This window comes from Cebus imitator, unplaced genomic scaffold, assembly GCF_001604975.1.
Source record: "Cebus imitator isolate Cc_AM_T3 unplaced genomic scaffold, Cebus_imitator-1.0 Scaffold243, whole genome shotgun sequence".
NCBI classification, from domain to species: domain Eukaryota; kingdom Metazoa; phylum Chordata; class Mammalia; order Primates; family Cebidae; genus Cebus; species Cebus imitator.
Window position 1 is genome coordinate 75,658 of NW_016107558.1, and position 21,526 is coordinate 97,183.

The 21,526-nt window shown below is 35.1% G+C and overlaps 1 long non-coding RNA gene and 1 other non-coding gene across 2 annotated transcripts in view; one reads left to right on the top strand and one right to left on the bottom strand.

Annotated features, from left to right (window-relative positions):
* Positions 1-2,191: 2,191 nt before the first annotated feature.
* LOC119466949 overlaps positions 2,192-21,526 on the bottom strand; it is a 30,138-nt gene continuing 10,803 nt past the window's right edge. Inside the window, exon 2 of the long non-coding RNA XR_005195460.1 lies at positions 2,192-4,119. This is a non-coding gene — a long non-coding RNA (uncharacterized LOC119466949). The remainder of the gene's footprint in view (positions 4,120-21,526) is intronic.
* LOC119466953 lies at positions 17,196-17,306 on the top strand. Its single transcript, XR_005195466.1, has one exon. It is a non-coding gene; the product is annotated as a U6 spliceosomal RNA (small nuclear RNA).

Consider the following 21,526-nt stretch of genomic DNA (forward strand, 5'->3'; position numbering starts at 1 on the left):
TTTGCCCCTGCCCTAGAAGTCTGTGGAACTTTGAACTTGAAAGAGATGATTTAGGGTATCTGGCAGAAGAAAGTTCTAAGCAGCAAAGCGTTCAAGAGGAAGCAGAGCAGAAATCTGACCCTGCAATAGAAAGGAAAACTCCATTTTCTGAGGAGAAATTCAAGCCAGCTGCAGAAATCTGCATAAGTAACAAGGAGTCGAATGGAATGTTAATCACCAGGACAATGGAGAAAATGTATCCAGGGCAGGTTAAAGACCTTTATGGCAGCCCCTCCCATCACATGCCTGAAAGTCTAGTAGGGAAAAATGGCTTCATGGGCTGAGCCCAGGGACCTCTGCTCCATACAGCCTCAGGGCATGGTGCCCTGCATCCCAACTGCTTCAGCTCCAGCTATGGGTAAAAGAGGTCAACATACAGCTCAGGCCATTGCTTCAGAAGGTGCAAGCCCCAAGCCTTGGTTGCTTCCATGTGTTGATGGGCCTGCTGGTACACAGAAGTCAAGAATTGAGGTTTGGGAACCTGTGCCTGATTTCAGACGATGGATGGAAATGCCTGGTTGTCCAGGCAGATGTTTGCTGCAGGGGCAGGGCCCTTATGGAGAACTTCTGTTAGGGCATTGTGGAAGAGAAATGTGGGGTTGAGGGCCCCACAAGGGGTCCCCACTGAAGAACCGCCTACTGGAACTGTGAAAAGAGGGCCATCATCCTCATGACCTCAGAATGAAACATCCACCAATAGCTTGCACAGTGCACCTGGTAAAGCCACAGACACTCAACACCAGTAGCTGAGAGGGAGGCTGTACTGCAAAGCCACAGGGCAGAGCTGCCCAAGACCATGGGAGCCCACCTTTTACATTAGAGTGGCCTGGATCTAAGACATGGAATCAAGACGATCATTTTGGAGCTTTAAGATTTGACTGCTCCAGTGGATTTCAGACTTGCTTGGAGGTGGTAGCTCCTTCATTTTGGCCAATTTCTCACATTTGGAATGGCTGTATTTACCCAATGCCTGTACCCCCATTGTATCTAGGAAGTGACTAACTTGCTTTTACAAGTTAGTCATAGGCAGAAGGCACTTGCCTTGTCTCAGGTAAGACTTTAAACTGTGGACCTTTGAGTTAATGCTCAAATGAGTTAAGACTTTGGGGATCTGTTGGAAGGGCATGATTGGTTTTGAAAAATGAGAACATGAGATTTGGGAGAGGTGAATGATGGAATGATACAGTTTGCTTGTGTCCCCGCCCAAATCTCATCTTGAATTGTAATGATCCCCATGTGTAAAGGGCGGCACCAGGTAGAGATAATTGAATCATGGAGGCAGTTTACCCCATACTGTTCTCGTGGTAGTGAATAAGTTTCATGAGATCTGATGGTTTTATAAATGGGAGTTCCCCTGCATAAGCTCTCTTGCCTGCTGCCATATAAGATGTGATTTGCTCCTCATTCATCTTGTGGCATTATTGTGAGGCCTCTGCAAACATGTGGAACTGTGAGTGAATTAAACCTCTTTCCTTTATAAATTACCCAGTCTCTGGGAACATAGTCCTAAACATGATAACTTGTCTTATGTAGCTCTCCCTAGTATGACTAACCACCACACTCTGTATTCACCTCCATCTGTTTCCAACATGTCCCATCCTTCTCAAAAAGCAGGGTCTATTCTCTGTATTTAGGACATCATTTATGAGGCATAAATTATTCATGTTATGCTTCTCATCTGGAGTGTTTTCTCTCCAACCCATAGAAGTATTCAAGGACTAAAAGCAGAGGAGACAAACAGGCTGCCTGCAAGTAAAACGGGGCTCAAAGATATGTTTTTTATGGTCCACAGCATGACCAATAATTTAAAAACTGAACATTTTTATATAAAAATCTAGATTTTCATCTTCAGCTGAAAACCTGGAACGTGTGGTTGCACTGTCCCTTGTGGAAATAGTTGGCTGGAGCTAAGCAGCTCTGGAAGCTTCTTGGTGGGGCAGAATATGTGCTCCTTGGTCTAACCCAGTTTTCATTTCTTCTTGTTTCTTAGCCTAGGTCCCTATAGACACTTCAACTTTTGATCTCTTATATGAAAAAATGAAATTCTAGTAGCAAAGAGTGGAAAATCTCTGAAGACTCATTCATAAAAGAAAGTTTCAACATTGTCTGTTATAACAGTTCCTAATTAAATAAAGTAAACCACAAATTTTTCTATATTTAATTAACCTTATTACTACAACTTTATCAACATTGATTGAATGCTGTTTTGTACCAAGCATTAGATAAGGAAATGTGGACAAAGAGAAGAGTAAGGTATATTTCTGCCTTCCCATAATTAATCATGTAGTCCATATAACAGAAATCTAAAGAAGGTATTTTAATACAATGCAATAACAGAGATATGTACAAAATTCATTAAAAGAAAATCTCTGAGCATTAGTTATATTATATTCAAAGAGCCAACTTATCCATAGATGTTATTAATGAATAGATGACAGATTTGATGGTTTTTATCAATTTAGTTTTTACAAGAGTATTATAAACACTTACATCATAATTGAGGACTATGAACTACTCAAAGTCATAATTACATTTTTGCATGACTTATAAAATGTTTGCCTCAATAATCATGAAGCACTAAGAAATAAGCATCGTACTTTAGAATATAACTAAACTTTTTTATTCCTAACCTGTTATTTACCTGCCTATCTTAAAGAAACATCTTGGATATTTGAGTTAAGTATCTATTTGATAAATGTTATATAAATAGGTTGCTACAGCCATCAGTGTTTTGGAAATTTTTTCAAATATAGTGAAACCTATTTATTTCAAATTTAATTCAAAAAGATGGATTTTTAACTGTCTCAGGTTAAATCTGTGGAACTTGAAGATAACTTGAAGGAATTTGAAGATAGGAATTATTGCACTTCAAACTCATGTCAATCTAAAGACAATTCTGACCTTTAGTTTTGGGTTTTTCATCAAGGCAAGATAAATCTCCCCCTGACCCATTAATCTGTCTTTCCACCTTAACCACACCCTTTCAAATTTTAAATATTTGAAAAGAGCTATCATACCTTCCTCAAAAATACACTTATTCAATAATTTCCTATAAGTAAAAATGTCTTTAGATCATGCATATGGCTTGATTATTTTTCTGTGACCTTTCTTCTCAAATGTTCCTGTATCTTTTAAACATTCCTTATAAAATATAGTATTAGAAAAAATGAAGTATTCTAGATTGTGGATGATCAGATCCAAGTTTGGCAGAATTATTTTTCTTGATATAGACAATATTATTTCTGAGCAAGCTTTATATCTAATAATTATTTTTGGTAGCATATCATACTTCAGGTACACAATGGACTCAAATTATCCATTTGTTTTTTCTTAGTACAGCATTTATCTTCATCCACTAAACGATATGATTAGATAATTATCTGGTATATATGATAAACCTATAGTTCTAACAGCAGCATTTATATAAAAGCTGTGGATTTCAGCTTCCTTGAAATAAATATTCAGTTCACCTTTCAAGCAGTGTCTTCAATGAGTATAACACTCACTCAGTACAGGATGCTTTTCATGGTATAGAGTCTCTGAGGACCAAGGAGTCCTGGAATTGTATATAATCTCATCACCCAATGGTTTGCCCTATGATAGAACTTCATAACATTATTTTAACCAAAAATCAGTTTCACTATTATAGAAATTACCCTATTGTTGGATGTGACTAAGATAATAGTCATAAGCCTGATGTTAAAGAGAAAAATCCAAATAATGACATGTCATTGTTTATCTTAGTGATAACTGCATACAATTTTATACCGTAAATAACTGAAAATAAACATTTGTTAGAGCTTGTAGCAGACTGAATACTGGTCTCCCAAAGATATCCATGTCCTAATCCCTGGACCTTTAAATGTTACCTTAGTGGCAAAAGAAACCTTACAGGTATGATTTGGTTAAGGATCTTTAGATGAGAGGATTACTCTCACTACTTGGGCAAGCCCAATGTACTCACAAGAGTCCTTATAATCGGAAGAAGGAGGGTCAGGGCAGAGAAGGCCATGTGACAATGGAAGCAGAGGTCAGAGTGAAATGGGGCCACAAGATAAGAAATACAGGAAGCCTCTAGAGCTGTAAAAAGCAAGAAAATGGATTCTTACCCACAGCCGTTAAAAGGAGTGCAGCCCTGCTTTCCCATTTTGAATTTCTGACCTCCAGAATAAATGTGTGTTGCCTTAAGTCACTAAGTGCGGTAATTTGTAACAGCAGCAATAGGAAACTAATATGCTCCTTAATCAAAGGTTCGTGGTTAAAAAAAAAAAAAATGTGCTCATCTAATTAGCCTTTCCTGGGGGTGCAATAAAACACAACGTCTATTTATCCTGACAGATATTAAAGAACATAAGTCTTTTTTCTTCTTCCTAATAGTAGTTTCAATATTTTGATTTTTTTCAACTCTGCTACACTTCACCTGTATTATATGGGAAGAAATTGGTACAATGAGTCTAATTTTCTACACATTTGTCAAGGGTACTTGAACCAGTAAAACATATTTCCAAACAATCCTTAGTTTCTAACACCAAAAACTGGGTAAATAATCAAACTAAAATGATATTTAACAGAATCATCATTCTTTATATTAATTACTAACTCATTAATCAATTATTAATTCTGAAATACATATATTATTAGATATTGCTAAGTGGTAACTTGTGGATATAAAGGTAAATTTTGGTAAGAATAAAAAAATTAAAACTTTGTTTAGAATATATGCACATTATTATATGTTAATTATCCCTCAATAAAATGTTGTTTGTTTGGGTTTTTTAAGGGAGAGATGAAGCAGAGTTGGCAAGTACTTGTTTAGAATAATAATACCAAATCAGAATCAGAATTACACAATTTCAATGTCTGAAAACTGTAACAGTTGTACTAAAATTTATTTAATGCATTATCTATCTATCTAATACATTTCTAAGTGATTGTACAGTGCTTTAGACAGGAATAGAAAAGCTATGAGCTGGAGGTTCCAACCATTCCTGTCATGAAACATTTTAAGATTTATGAAATTAAATTGATTTGTGAAATCAGACAGAATTGCTGTATTTACCTTTCATTAACATGAATATAACTGTGCCTCTAGTCAAAAATATTAATCACATTGATTATCCTTAAGCAATTTCTAGTTTATTACTGAAAGCATAAGTATTCATTTTCTCAAGTATTCAGTAAGACTGCCTGTCAAATTGCAAACACCACAATAAATTCTACAAAGTGTGGTGAAACAATAAAATCATTTAACATAATTGAATATTCCCATGAATATGGGAATATTAATCTCAATGATGAATCAAGAAGCAAATAATTTAGTGGGTAAAGTTCTTAAATTCTACATCTGTCTCTGTCACTAACAACACTTCTTAAAACCACCAGAAATAATCTACTTGTAACCTCGTCTCTGTTTACACCGGTTACCACAAGAACTCTAAGTTGCCTTAATTTCCAAAGCTTTAATCTCCTATTGGACCCTACGCATACTTGATTTTTGTCCTCTCTTATTACCCACCCCTGATTCCTAAATTTTTTCTATTGTGTCCCTCAGAAACCATCATCAGAAGAATGCCTTTTATCCCAAAATTAGTCTATGAATATTCTCTTCACTTTCTTCCTTTAACATAACTGGCTTTCTTTCATTTTCCAAGCAGTGGCTCTTGTGTCTCCCATAGCCATTGTCACAAGAACTTCCCTATCCACAGGAGTGACTTAAAACCGCACACACATGCACACAAATCACATCGCAAAAAGGAAACTCTGTATCTTTGACGTGACTTTGTAAGATCTCAAAAATGCCTATGGCCTCTCTCCATTGCCATCCAACAAATGGGCAAGTATTGCAGACAAGAAGTTAGATTTGCAGAGAGTGGTCTTAACTGACTGTGGTCAAAATAATTTACATCTATAAATATGGCAAAAGTACATATCCTTATGAACATATTGCTAAAGCCCCTCCCAGGAAATAAGCTCCTGTAAGGTGGGAGTGGGGGACTTGGAATTCAAGCCTCATCAGTTCCATGAAGACCCTACGATTGCATGTATCTCACTCTCTGACCACCACCTCCCGCATTTCCTCCCCATGCCGTCTGGTACCTCAACGGCACAGTCTAGTTTTAGCTTCTCACTTTAAAACAATTTCAGACTCATAAAAAGTGGCAGAAATAGTAAAAAACAGTTCCCATGTCTTCTTCACTCAGCCTCCTTAAATGTTAATATCCTACAAAGCCAGTATAATTATCAAAGTATAGTTATGAAAGCTAGGAAATTAAGAGTGATGCAATACTAGTGACAACCATAAACCTTACTGAAATTTCATGAGTTGTCTCACTGATATTTTTATTTTTTAGTATGGAATTTAATCCAGAATCCTATAATGCATTTGATTGTCATGTTGCCTCTAATTTCGGACAGTTCTTTATTTTTTCTTGGACTTTTATGAACTTAACCCTTTTGAAGAGTATTGGCAATTTATTTTCTCAAGTGTCCTGCAATTGGGTTTGTCAGCATTTCCTCATGATTAAAATCAAGTTGTGCATTTTTCAAACTAATGTCACAGAAGTGGCGCGCCCTTCTCAATGCATCATATCAGGTGCTACAGGATGTTGGTTTATCCCATTATTGCTGATATTTACTTTGGTCATTTGGTCAAGGTGTTACATGCAGATTTCTCCACTGCAAAGTTAATATTTTCTCTGTGTAACTAACATGTATCTTGTAGGGAGGGAGACTATAAATATTCAATTTCTCATCATATTTTGTCAACTAAGTTTAGCATCCATCAATGACTCTTGCTTGTAACAATTACTACTATAACGTTGCCAAATGGTGATCCAAAACTCTCAGTCCTACTGGGACATCCATTCCACTGATCTTTGCAATGCTACCCTATCCTCGGCATTTTGTTTTCCTCTCTTCCCTTTATGTGTAGCTTAAATTCAATTCTCCATCATTATAATCACCTCCTTTCCTGTATCCTCAACTTATTTTCCTTCACTGGTGTCACTGTATTTCCTATTAAAACCACAGCTCTTCACCCTACTCTTTGCCTGAAACTATGGATTTGAGATTTGCTGATAAAAAACACATAAGCAAATTAACTGATCTCTTTTAAAATAATGTTTATTACTCCTAGAGAATCCCTAATATTGTCAGGTAATTATACTATGTCTTTCTAGTTCATTATTACTTTACAACTCTTCACACTTCTCTTTCCTTCGGTTCCCAGCACCTCCTTCTCCATTTCCCCCCTCAGCTGATAACCCTGTTTCATATTTTCTGAAAAATATATGAAGCAATCTGATCAAACCTTCAACCATCTCCCACCATAATATCTACTTACTGGCATCTGCACTCACACTGGCTCCCACACTTACCGTAGATGAATTTTCTGTGTTTTAATACCATGTATAAAAGCTTATCCTTTTTCATCTACTCAAGCACATTGCTCCAGCAGTTTCTCTCACTTTTGCACCGTCAAAGTTTTGTCTATATTGGATCATGTCATCAGCTTACATTTTATTACTCCTATCTTTAAAAAAAAATAATTCCACTTTTCCCGCCCATTACCAACCCATTACTTTGCTCCTCTTTAGAGCAAAACTCTTCAAAAATTGTTTTCTATGGTTACTATTCCCAATTCCTCTCCTTCTATTCTCTCAAATCTACTTCCCTCAGATATTTGCCTCTATTGTTCACTGAGACTGAACTTATAAAATTCATCAAAAACAATTACATTACAAATTCACAGTTGGTTCTCAGTACTCTTTTTGCTTCACATTCATCACAGTTGAACATTCCTCCCCGCATGTCACAGTATGTTCACTTACTGACAAAGGAAACATTCTTCTGTGTGTTTCTTCTATTTGATTAGTTGTTCTCCCTCCATATCTTTTTCTCATTCAACCCTTTGGATGTTGAAGTGTCCCAGGTTTTACCCATTCTCTTGATGATCTCATTTACTCTCATGCCTTCAAATGCCATTTATATGGTGTATTAGTCTGCTTGGGCTGCCATAACAAAATACCATAGACTAGATGTCTTTAAAAAGAGAAATTTATTTCTCAGCTTTCTGAAGACTGGAAGTACCAGATCAAGGGGTAACAGAGCTGGTTTCTCCTAAGGCCCCTCTCCACAGCTTGCAGAGATCAGCTTCTCACGGTGACCTCAAATGGTCTTTTCTCCATGTGTGTGCACCCTTGATATCTCTCTATGTGTCTAAATTTCCTCTTCTTCAAGTAACACATCAGAAAGTTTAAGGTCTACTCTAAAGGCCTCATTTTAATCTAAACACCTTTTTTTAAAGCCCTGTCTCCAAAGATAGTAACATTCTGAGGACCCAGGAGTTTCTCCACTTCAGTATATGAATTTGGAGAAGACACAATTCAGGCAATAATATATGGCAATTCCAATTTTTACCACCAACTCAGAGCTTCCTCCCCAAATTCAGATTCATATATGTGATAACTTTAACATCTCTACTGAACTTTATCCTGCAAAGCTGCTCTCCCCAGACATCTGTCTTGCATCTCCGTAACTCCGTTTTACCATCCTTTTATGATTCTGATCAAAACCCTTGGAATCCTCCTTGACCCTCTCTAACTGCCCACATACAATCCACTGTAAAGTCATGTCACTCTACCTGCCAAATATGCTTAAAATCTGACCCTTTATCATTCTCTTCACTGCTGTCACAATGAACTAAGTCAACACCATCTTTTGCCTGGATTGCTGCAATAGTTTCCCAGGTCTTCCTCTTGCTTCTTTGTAGTCTATTCTCAAAATAGAAGCCATAAGTGATCCTTTTAAGATATAAGTCAGACTATATTACTCCTCTGTCCAAAACCCTTCAATAGCTTGACATTTTACTTGGAGTAAAATGAAAAGTCCTTACCAGGAATTACAAGACTCTGCCTGCTCTGTGCCCAACCCCCTATTCTGATAACTCTTTGACCTACTCTTGTGCTTCTTACATTAGCTTAGTACACTTCAGCCAAACTGACTGCCTCCTATCCTAAAACACACAAGTCACGCTTCTGCTTTAGAGCCTTTGTTCTGGCTACTACTCCTTTGTACTTCCAGCCAAACTTCTACCTGCATGGCTAGCTCCTTCACTTTCTTCAAGACTTGGTTTAAATCTGAGCCTTATCAATATACATTCGCTGACAATTGGCTACTCCTCCTAAGCCCCGCCTACCCTATCTCACCACCCGCAACCTGGACATTTTCTTTATTCATAACATTACTTAACATTTACTTAGCATATTACCAAATTCACTTATTCATTATATTTATTTGTATTGTTTTATTATCTGTCTTCCAATATAAGTGCTCTAGTGCTGGAATCTTTATTCATTTTCTTCCCTGATATATCCAAATTTCTAAGAAAGTGTCCAGGTACTCTATAAATAGCAAGAAAACAAATAACCTGATTTTAAAAATGTGCAGAGGACCTGAATAAACATTTTACAAAAGAAGGTATACAAACGGCCAACAGGTATATGAAAGAGTGGTCAACATCACTAATCATCAAGGAAATAAAAATTAAAACTACAGTGAAATATCATCCTACATCTATTAGAATGGTTATTATCAAAAAGACAAAAAATAACGAGTGTTGGCAAGGATATGAAGAAGAGGGAACCCTTGAATACTGTTGGTGGGAATGTAAATTAGTACAACCATTATGGAAAACAGTATGAAGTTTCCCAAAAAAATTTTAAAAAGGACTATCATATGATCTAGCAATTGCAGCACTGGGTATATATTCAAAGGAAAAGAAATTTATGTGCCAAAGAGATATTTGCACTTCCATATTCACTGCAGCATTATTCACAATAACCAAGATATGGAATCAACCTAAGTGTCTATCAAAAAATAAATGGATAAATAAAATGGCGATTAAATATATATACACAATTGAGTATGACTCAGCCTTAGAAAAGAAAGAAATCCTGTCATTTTCAACAACATAGATAAGCCTGGAAATAATATTTCACATTATGTTATGTGAAATAAGCCAGGTGCAGAAAGACAAATACCACATGATCTCACTCATATGTGGAATCTTAAAAGTCAAATTTATAGAAGTAGAAAATAGAATGGTAGTTACCAGGGGCAGTGAGAGGCAGGGAGGATTGGAGAGATGTGATTATTGAATATAAAATTTCAGTTAGGAGGAATAAGTTCAAGAGATTTACTTTAAAACATGGTCACTAAAGACAATAAAAATGTATTATATATTTGAAAATAGCTGAGAGTAGCTTTTAAGTGTTCTCACCAAAAAGAAAATAACCTACATGTGAGGTAATACATATGTTAATTAGCTAGATTTACCTATTTTACTATGTATAAACATTTCAAAACATCATTATATATACCGTAAGTATATTTCATTTTCATTTGTAAATTAAATAAATAAAAATTTGAATGTATGAGTCAATGAATGAATGACAAACCTAATGCCTGTCACTTTCTTATTGAGCCTCAGATCCTTTATTTTCCTAATTACAAAGGTTAAATTATATACTTTCTGTTGTCTATTCTAACCACTAGCATTTTATTTTATGATACTATAGATCTTACTTAGAAAAAAATAGATATATAGAAACTCAACTTTACCCAATAGGTAAATTTGGTTATTTTAAAGATTCTTTTGCAAAAAAAAAAAAAAAATACTGTGAATGAATTATACATTCATTGGGGGTCTTTGACACAGAAATGGGGAGGAATCGTCACCTGATCTGAAGTATTTGAGGTCTCTGTCAATTGTATGTCAAAGGCAAATGAAGATAAAATACCTTCAGAATGATCACATAAATCAATAAGCAAATGAATTTGATTGCAACTATGATTTAATTAATTATAAGGGCACATCTGTTGCATTAATTAAGCTAAAATCTGTAACAGAATTTAAATAGAATGTGATACCTTAAGAGACCTTACTACTTTAAAAGTAAACTTTTTATTAAGAAATAAATACAAACATAAAAGTATACAAATCATGCATTCTTTGTTTGATGAATTATCACAAAGTGAATATATTCATGTAGTCACTCGGATCAAGAATCAGAATATTGCTAGAATATTAACAGCACACCACATGTCTCCCTAAAGTCCCCAACTAGCCACTGACTCCCCCACTTCCAATAATTCCCACTATCCTCACTTCTAACCTCATAGATTAGTTTTGTCTGAGTTTCAATGTTCTATAAATGTAATTGCACAGTGAGTAATCCTACTGTCTGGCATTTTTTGTTAAGCATTTTTATAATATTTATTTACAACATTATTCACAGTTGGAATTCATTCAGTTTTCTTAATCTATAATCTTCCAGTGTATTGATATACCACAGTTGATTTTTATACTGCTGATGGATATTTTAGGTTGTTTCCAGTTTATAACTACAATAGTATTACTGCTTTTTGTATATGTTATTTGATGAACATTTCTCTTGAGCATATATTTTGAAGTATTACTGCTGGTCATGAGGTATGCTTATGTTCAGTCTTAGTAAATACTACCAAATGGTTTCCCAAACTGGTTTTTCCAATTACACTCCTACCTTCAATATGTGACTGTTTCAGTTGTTTCTTGCCTTCTTCAAAATTTAGTATCTTCTATCTTCATTTTACTTATTTTGGTGTATATGTAATGGTATTATATTGGCTTGATTTCTATGCATTTGTGTGGTTTTGAAATTGCATATGTACAGTAAAATGCACACATCTTTATTGAACTTGATAAATTTCTATGTATAAGTATATGTGCATACACACACACATACATTGTACATACATACACAGTGTGTGTGTGTGTGTATATATGTATATGTATATGCATGCGTTAATATAAACAATGCTAATACACACATATATACATATATGTATACATATACATTTATATACATAAACATACACACACACGTATGGTAACCACCAGCTAGAACAAAATATAAAACATACTCAACATGCCATAAGTATCTCCCTTCCACTGTCTTAGACAACATTTTCTAAGAGGTTACAATTATTTTGACTTTTCCCATTGGAAATTAATTTTCTTTTTTCTTGACATTCAAATAAATAGAATCTTACTCTCTTGTGTTTTTGAGTATGCACAGACACATAGACTCTCCAATACATGGAGAGTCATCCATGTATTGCATGTAGCACTTTTATTTCTTTGTAATATTAAATATATAAATATACCACAATGTACTTATCCATTCCATTGATAAATGTTTGAGTTGAGTAAAGCTGTAATGAATATTTTTGTACGTGATATTTGTTATAATTATTTCTTCTGGATATATGTGTCTATATAAGGAGTGAAAGGCAAAATAGGGGGTGGGTGATATTGCTAGGACCTATGGTAGGCATTTGTTTAGCCTTACAATATATTGTTAGTTTCCAAAGGAACTTTGTAAATTTACACTACCAGCAGCAATGTATGTGGGTTCCAGTTAATCCACTCAGTCACCAGCATCACAACTATCATTGTGGTGGGTGGATGGTAGCATCAAATTTTTATTTGCATTTCATAATGACTAATGATATTGAACAACTTTTCATATGCATAGTGAATAAATACCCTGTTGTCATGTGTCTGTTCAACCCTTTTGACCATTTTTAATTGGATTATCTGTTTTTATCCCACTGACTTTTAGCAGTACTCTATAATTTCTAGACAGAAGTCCTGTCCTTTGCTGGGTTTGTCTACTATAAATATTTTCTCCCAGTCTTAGACTTTTCATTATTATAATAGTGTCTTTTGATAAATAGAAGGCATTGAATTTAATAAAGGTGAATTCATTAATCTTTTAATTTTTTCTTTATTATTGTTTTGGAATGACTGTTTTTAAGAAAAAAATCACCAAAAGATTATGAAGATATTGTCTTATAATTTCATCAAGAAGTTTTATTTTTTCTGCCTTTAACACTTAAGACTATGATCCATAAATGATTTTTGTATATGGTATAAAGTAGAAATCAAGATTCATTGCTTTTCATAAAGATATCTAATTGATCCAGGAACATGTATAGAGAAGATTATCCATTCTCCACCAAGTTGCAGTGGCGCTTGTTTTAGAAAATGAATACATATGTGTGAAAATACTTTTGGACACCAATGAGTTCCATTGTTATCCACTGGAAAGATTTTTATCTGTTTCCTATGGGAGCAAAGAAACATTTTTCTCTCTCTTCACTAGGTTTATGATTAAGTACTCCATAACAAAATACAGATTAATAGAAGAATAGCATACACATTTAATATGTGTTTTACATGACATGGGATTCTTAATAAGGAAATGAAGGCCCCTTCAAAATAGGTAAATGCATATTTTTATGCTTAGGTTTAAGAGATGGATAGTCATGGAGATGTATGATTAAACTAAGGTTATGATCCAATGGTAATAGTCCAACCAGGATCGGGGCAGAGAGAGTTAATAAACAGGACTTATCAAGGCCCATTTGTTTAGATTATTCTCTAAGTCTCTGTGTCTTCAGAGATAAGGATATTCCTTTTTCAGGATATAGGAAAAACACCTCTTCCATGAAGGTCTTATGACCCATTTCAAGGGAAAAATCAAGGGGAAAATGAGATGGCTTTTCTACTTCTGCTGTTTGCTCACATGACAAGGTGTCATATTTTGGGGTAGCACGTCCTAAACTGCATCACTCCAATACACTGTCTTAATTACCATAGCTGTATAGAAAATATTTCTGTTTTGTACTATATGCTATCCAACTTTGTTCTTTTTCTGAAATATTGTCAGGTCTATTCTAGGCATTTTGTATTACCATATAAGTTTTAGAATCAGCTTTTGAATTCCCGCCTCATAGAAAAGATTGGGGTTTTCACTGTCATTGTATTAAATCTATAGATGGCTTTGGGGATAATCAGCATTTTAACAATATCAAGTTATCCAATCTATGAACATGGTGTATTTCTCTACTTATGCCTTCTTTACTTTTTCTCAGCAGTTTTATACTTATAAATGTAGACAGCTTCATAACTATTGTACACTTATTTCTAGTTATTAATATTTTAAAAAATATTGTGAGGGGTGTTTTTATTTTCTATTTGTTCATTGCTAATGTGTAGAAATACAATTAATTTTTATACATGGCCCTTGTATCCAGCCCTTGTTTTTATAATGCCTAGTACTACATATTCTTTATATTTACTTTTATATAATGCAGTATTTGATACTATAGTTGATTTTACTACATGTATACTAATCCCTTGTAATAAAGTCATTTTTGTTTTACAAATTTTCTTTATAAAGACTTTCAAATATCAAAACAACTATTCTTTTGGAATAGAAAGAAATTCTTAAACTTGCTCTTCAAGTAAAGCTGTGAAATACTATGTTGATAGCTTCAATCAATCATATTGTTTAACAACATGACGTTAATATTTAGGAGCTCAAATTACCATTGTTAGACTCCTGAAAAAGAATTTTTTCTAGTCAATGCAAATCATGACATTAGAAAATTACAAAGAAGAATTACTCTTCATCAGCATTTACTCAAATTAATTCAAGTTAATTTGTCCCTTTGGAAGTAAGGATGACAATGAAAATCAAGACTTGGAGTGATTTCTTAATAACATAATTATATGTAAAGATGAAGTAAGAGCTGTAAACCCACCCTGCAGAGGTTTCCTAGGTAGGGCAAAACTAGGTCCTAACTTTTGTTATTCACAGCACAAGGTATCCTTAGGAAAAACTCTAGGCCTTCAAGGTCAGTTAATTACTGTCAGTTAAGCCCATCCTCACTCCCTTTCACCCAGATAGAAAATGCCAAGTGGGCTTTAGGAGAATAGGTTTAGTGCGGAGCTTCACACAATAAAGAAAACTTTAGAAATTATATCTGGCTTTTCAGTATGTGCCCCAAAAGGTAATATGGAGGACGCAGCTCAGGACGTGACTCATCAGTCTTCATGTATTATATCACCTAGAATAAAAGTACAAAGCAAAGATCATTGGAATTTCTAATACTCTTCAGTTATTGCTGAAAGGTTGGAGTGGGTAAGAGCAGGGTAAGATGAAAGTACATAAACTTTTCTCCACCCCAGAGTAAAAGTGGTGGTTTCTTCTATTCCAGCACCCAGGCAGAGGCATGCTCTTCTACTCCTATGTTGAAAATTTAGCATTCCTCATATTTTACAGATTAGCTTTTAAAGAACCCCTGTCTGATCTGCCTACAGCTTCATAGTTCTGCTATTTAACTTTGCATGGATTTCCTGAGAAGTAATAATACAGAGCACCCTTCTTCCCACCACAGCTCTGCCTTACGTAACAAAGTTATCCTGAAAGGACTGATGAAAAATCTTCCATCATTTCTCCCTAATTCTTTTTATAATTTTTTTCATGATTGCTGAAGGAGGCAGGCAATCTCCCAGTGTACCCTACATTGGTAATGTGATGATTAAGACTAATAGCAATGGAAACAGCCATAATACTATTATTAAATTTATTAACTGTTTCTTGTATGTCAGACACATGTCAAGGAAACCACCCACTATTTAATATATGAAACAAACTAACAAGGCTGAGGGAGAAGTGTGCTTGTAAAACAATCTCTCTCAGAATAGCAGAGAACTCGTCTTACGGGGTTTATGGAGGTGTGGGCTCCGGGATGGGTAGGTTTTTAGAATTGGGCAGGACTAGGGCCTTTAGCTGTTAACAGGATTACTGGAGCCGGATTGGCTGTCTGCTGACTTCCATGGGCTGGGCTACTGAAGTGAGATTGTTGCTCATTGATTGATGTTTGGAAGCCAAAGGCTTAAGTCACTGTTTGGGCTTCAGAAATGCAGCTCTTAAAGCTTCTAAAGTAAGTTGCCACTTATCATTGAGAAGGATTTAAAGCTGGTCCTGGTGATTGCTTGTTAGGATGCCCAAAACACAGTCTTTTCTTGGGAACACAAGAATCTTTTACTCTTGTGATAGTAAATGTTAATATTAGTTAGTAGCCAATTTATAAATATTACACAATTTACTTTTCAGAAAATCCTTTAAGAATATGAATTATTGGCAGGGCGCAGTGGCTCAAGCCTGTAATCCCAGCACTTTGGGAGGCCAAGGCGGGTGGATCACGAGGTCAAGAGATGGAGACCATCCTGGTCAACATGGTGAAACCCCGTCTCTACTGAAAATACAAAAAATTAGCTGGGCATGGTGGTGCATGCCTGTAATCCCAGCTACTCAGGAGGCTGAGGCAGGAGAATTGCCTGAACCCAGGAGGCGGAGGTTGCAGTGAGCCGAGATCGCGCCATTGCACTCCAGCCTGGGTAACATGAGTGAAACTCCGTCTCAAAAAAAAAAAAAAAAGAATATGAATTATTAAAATTTCCATTTTTTTCATAAGAAAGCTAAGGCTTATCTTGCCCAAAGTCACATGACTCATAATTGGTAGAAACAGGATTAAAAATGATTTTAACTCCAAAAAAATAATCGGGACATATCCAAAGCCTGATTCTACATTCATTCAATGAAGAGTAAAACACATGCTGAGTCATCAGGAAGCCAGGCGTAGCTGTAAGCTTTGAGAATACCAATTTACACAAAACACACAAAATCTCTGTCTTCCTCCAACTAGCACCTTTGCTATCTTTTGCTGATATTTGCATTCTAAGCCTTTTTCCTGCGAACTTCAAGATGTCACCTGCTAAATCATTCTCCCTGGATTAGATCATTTTTGTATAAGTCCTTTGCCCAATACTTTACCCAAATAATTAACTTTTTACCTGTGAATGGGGCTATCCCCTACTTTTTACCTTACCTCTGAAAAATCAGATTTGCATTTGACAACTACACTCAATTCAGATGGCTGAAGATTAAAATCATAGCTTCAAGTTCTAATGTAATAATTGATGATTTTGTTAGAGTAATTTAGTACCCATTTTTAAGGGATCCAAACTAAGTTTATTTTTACCACATACTTCAATGTAAGGTGCAATTTTTCTCAAAAAACAAAGCAGAAGTAGTTGCCTTATATTCAAATCCATACAACTTTTTTTTATATTACAAGTCACATTCTCAGTTTATTGTGAACAAACAAGAGAAATACGTTAGCCTGAAGCAACCTCAACCACTGGCAGTTTAGGATGCTCAGATGTTACCCAGAACATTTATTTAAAAAACAGGGAGGGGGTGCTCACTTCGGCAGCACATATACTAAAATTGGAACGATACAGAGAAGATTAGCATGGCCTCTAAAAAAAAAAATAAAACAGGGAGGGGGCAGAGAAACTGCATAGATTATAGTCATTATTGCTGAGTATGTAGCTTCTCAGCTCCAAGTATTGAATGTTGCTGTAAGTAAAGTCTTTAAAGACAACTTTCCAAGTGTTATAGTAACCGATTATGGTGAGGAAATAACAAATAGACACAAAATGAATTTTTAAAAGAAAACTGCCTTAATATTAATATTGGCTTAGTTATCCCATGACCATGTGCTCTCTTTTGTGTTAGAATAATCACAAAGTGGCTTTTTTTTTTTTTTTTTTTTACTGATAACAAAGAACTGAAGTCAAATGTGTGTATGAAGAATTTTTATAAAATTCTCTCCTGAATAATCAGAAGCAAAGCAATTATTCTAAATAATAAATGGTTTATTTTATAAACCATTATTTTGATTATTATTAAAGTGATTTATTATGGAAACCATTTTATATAGTAAATGGTTTATACATGTATATATAAGTTAAGTAATAAGTGTAGATGTGTGATTATTTCACATTTATTGTTAAAAATGTTTACTTTCAAGTTAATAAAATGAAACATTTATTTTACAAAACAGAATATTGTCTTATTATCACAGTGACCTTATACGTACTGTATACATTACTTTTTCTTATAAATTGAGGGAGTTTTGTTAAATTGCTACACTAGGCACAAATCTCATTCAATACAAAGCACTCAAACAAATTTTGTGTTTATGGCCTCAGATGTAGCCACGGAGGTCATAGTGATTCTGGAAAATTTGTGTTTTATTAAGTGTCCTAGGTACAGAGGTATTCAGCAGAAGAAAGCTTATGGTAGAGATCTTCCCCAAATTCCCATGATTGTATCTCAGAGTTGCCTGCAAACAAACAATTTTCATGGTATAGAAAGAGGTCCAATCCTCTTGGTCTTCATCCCTAGATCTGTTTGGGATGTCCCAACTGGTGAGCAGATTGAGGACCTCAGTGTCAGGAGTGGGTCCCCTCTAGCCTGCCCTGCCCTGGAAGTCAGAGCCCAGGAATGTGCTGTGTTTTTAAAAAGAACACCCACCTGGTCTACATTATTCAGCAGTATCTTGAGTTTTATATGAGAAGAAATAGCAACCAAAGTAAATTCATATATAAATAAACAGATAAAAGTCACAATGTCACTATTTAAAATAAGAAAGTTTAACAAAAGACAAGAGTATCTAAGGGCCTAGGATAAAATAATATTATCTTCAGAAAATATTTTCTTAATGAGTCAGAAAAAAAATAGAGAATTGCTACTTAACATTAATGAGATCAAAAGGCCATTACATCTATTGAACAATAATAGGTCAGAATAAACAGAGAATTCAAAGAACCAAAAGTCGGTAGAATCAATAGCAATTAAATAATTATAAGCCTTAAAAATCTGGCCTAATACTGCCAGAGTGCTACAGAAAATAAATATGAATACCTAGCTATAATGTGGAAGAAATGGATAGAGATGTCTCTTAATGTCACAGATGACAATGGACTTTGGGATAGAATGTAAAGAAGTGACTTTGAATAACAGTATTTCCAAAAAAGAAAATAAAGCACAATAATGAGAGCTGATAATCAAAATGTAAAATAAAATAAAAGGGGCTAAGCAAATAAGTTTGATAATGTCTAAAGAATTGAATATATGAGACTGAAAAGTTTTCCTAAGACTACAGCATGTAGGAAAGCATGATAATCATAATTCTTAGTGTGAACTGTAATGTGAGTAATTCAGTATTTTTTCAAGAAGTGGGAAATTCGAAAATTTATAGTTTGAAACCCTCTTTTTCCACTTCTTGAAAAAGTTCAACTATGACTAAATTTATAATCATATTTAATAGAGTCAAATTTACTGTATTCACCTTTAAGATAAAAACTGATGAAAGACCTTTACTTGAGGATTAGAACTTTGTCAATTTTTAGGTCAATGTTGTACACCACACTCCCTTATTAGTTCCTGTTTATTGTCCATCCACCTGATCCCAAGCCTGCTTTAGGTGCAGGGACTCCTGGTCCAAACAAAAACAGCAGTACCTGAACCCATGGAGTTTGCAATGAGGAAAGACAAGCCAACTATTGCACTTTGACTTAATTATACTTGCAATGAGTTCTATAAAAGGGATTATATTATATTGCAACAGGAATGACTCAGGTCACACTGGTGATTAGTATGGTAAATGCAATTTTGCTGCAGTTTCACAATATTACATAGGAGCTAGACTTAAACTTCATGAGGGCAGGGATTTGAGTGTGATTTTTTTTCCCTTTCAATCCCCAGGGCCTACAGCATTCCCTGGCATACAGTAGGCACTCAAAAAATAATTGTTCCTCAACCAGTAAATACATAAAAGGAACTCTTCTAGCTAATTGGTTAGCTAAACTCCTACAAATAGGCTCTGTGAACCAGGAGAAAAATACTGCCTTACTTCATCACATATAACAAACCATACATTATAAATTGTCATTGATTATGACACATTACTATTTCACATACAAAAGATAAATCAAGTTTGGAGAAGCTGATAGGAAATACCCTCCTCCCCAGACAAGGCTGAAAATCGAAGTGTAAAATTCATGATAAATAAAAGCTACAACACAGAAAGCAAAATTAAATTTGCATGTCTTGATCTTGTTACTAGACAGAGGTAGGGAAAACAAATGTCCTTTGAATTCCTGAGAATTTGAACCGTAAGGAGTGCTCACACAGATTTGCAACTCCGAATTCATACCCCCTTATGGTCCCAAAGACCAGACATGTAAAGAGGTCCCAGGTTGGTTAATGGAAGAAATAAATGGCAAAAATCCTATCTGGAAGAACTCAGCTTCAGTTGACACCCCGAAAAACTATAAAACAGAGCTGCTAATATGAGTCTTAGAATCCACAAAATGCAGTGTTTAGAACACTCCTATATTTCACTGGACAATTGGGAAAATCGTCTAGTTTATGTTTAAAGAGCTAAGAATGGGGATTAATTTTCCCTTTGTCAGCAAAGTCCAACTGTAGCCAGTCACATGCATTTTACAACAGTAAGTTACAGTCTCCAAATTCAGGAGTGTCGAGGTCATTCATAGCTCCAAAGCTTTTCCTCAAAAAAAAATAGTTGCTTTCAAAATAAAATAGACAAACCTAAGCTGAATTGCTGGTTTAAGGAAGAAGTCTCTTAGGATGGGATATTTTACCGAGATTTGGATTATATGTTGCATTAGTTGAACCAAAAGAGCAGAACTAGTTCCAAGAAAGGTAAGATCATGTGCTAGTGTCCTGAGCTGGGAAAAACAAGGCCTGATCCAGTTGTTGAAAGAGAGATACTGTGCCTTTAGAATAAAATGCAGCCAAAATAGCACTGGAAGAAGAGTATGTGGACACAGGCAGGACCTAGATCATGCAAGAATTCTTTATATTTGTTTAAGAACAGACTCTATCCCCAGGGCATGAATTTTAATGAGAGAAAAGAAAAAATAAGATTTCCATTATTTTCAACATGTCCTCTAATCTTTCCTTATAATCTAGGTAAATATTGTCTCCTACTTTCTGAAATGAGTATTTGAACTAAATTCTAACTCACCTTTCTCTGTTTTAACCCCAGAATTTCACTCCACAATTAGCCAATGTTTCTCAACTTGATTCAATAGATAGGATTCCTTCCTTTTTCAAATATGAGAAGGTTTTCTCTTGCATAATTGTAAGTTTTTTTCTTGATTCAGCTTCCATTCCTTTTAACACCCATAAATTATTTCTCTTTAAGTTGCTAAAATTTTCAAATATTTGTTCTGTACTTAACACTTCTAATTTCTATCCTGATTCAATCTCATCTTAGTTTCTGCCAGCTTTCATCTGACTTTAAAACTTCTGAAACTACCTGCTCATCAAAGATCAAAATGTGCTTTTCCACCAAATCCAATGGCTTTCTCTCATCTGTCATCTCCTACGACTTTGTTCAACTAATTTTGTCCTTCATTTGCTAAGCTATTGCCCTTCATTGTTACTCTCGTCTTCCTTTTGTTGCTGTTGTTGTTGTTGTTAAGATGAAATCTCACTCTGTTGCCCAGGCTGCAGTGCAATGGCGCGATCTCTGCTCACTGCAACTTCTTCCTCATGGGTTCAAGACACCACCATGCCCAGTTAATTTTTGTATTTTTAGTAGAGTCAGGGTTTTGCCATGTTGGTCAGGCTGGTCTCAGGTGATCTGCCCCCCACAGTCTCCCAAAGTGATGGGATTACAGGCATGAGTTACAGCACCTGGCCTTTTTTTT